The sequence below is a fragment of the Lycium ferocissimum genome, chromosome 10 (genome assembly GCF_029784015.1).
Source record: "Lycium ferocissimum isolate CSIRO_LF1 chromosome 10, AGI_CSIRO_Lferr_CH_V1, whole genome shotgun sequence".
NCBI classification, from domain to species: Eukaryota; Viridiplantae; Streptophyta; class Magnoliopsida; order Solanales; family Solanaceae; genus Lycium; species Lycium ferocissimum.
In genome coordinates this window covers 24,661,676-24,661,954 of record NC_081351.1, presented here as the reverse complement: position 1 = coordinate 24,661,954, position 279 = coordinate 24,661,676, and positions in this window count along the sequence as shown.

Sequence of the window (279 nt, the reverse complement as noted above, 5' to 3'; positions counted from 1 at the left end):
CCACCAAAAGAGAGATGAAAAAGTATCAAGAATAATAAAATGTTATAATAAGCAGTAATAACTCAAGATAATAGGACGACGTAGTAAAAAAGAACAAGCAATCCAAAGCAGTGTAACAAGACATGGCAAGCTACTATTAAACACAAGGGCCTACAAGTGTAATACTACAACTACCAGTATGCAAGGATAAGTAGAAAAACACTCAACTACTAACTAACCATTTACCAATCGATATAATTTTATCTGGTCGTTTTACCAAAAACCAAAGTTCTAAATATT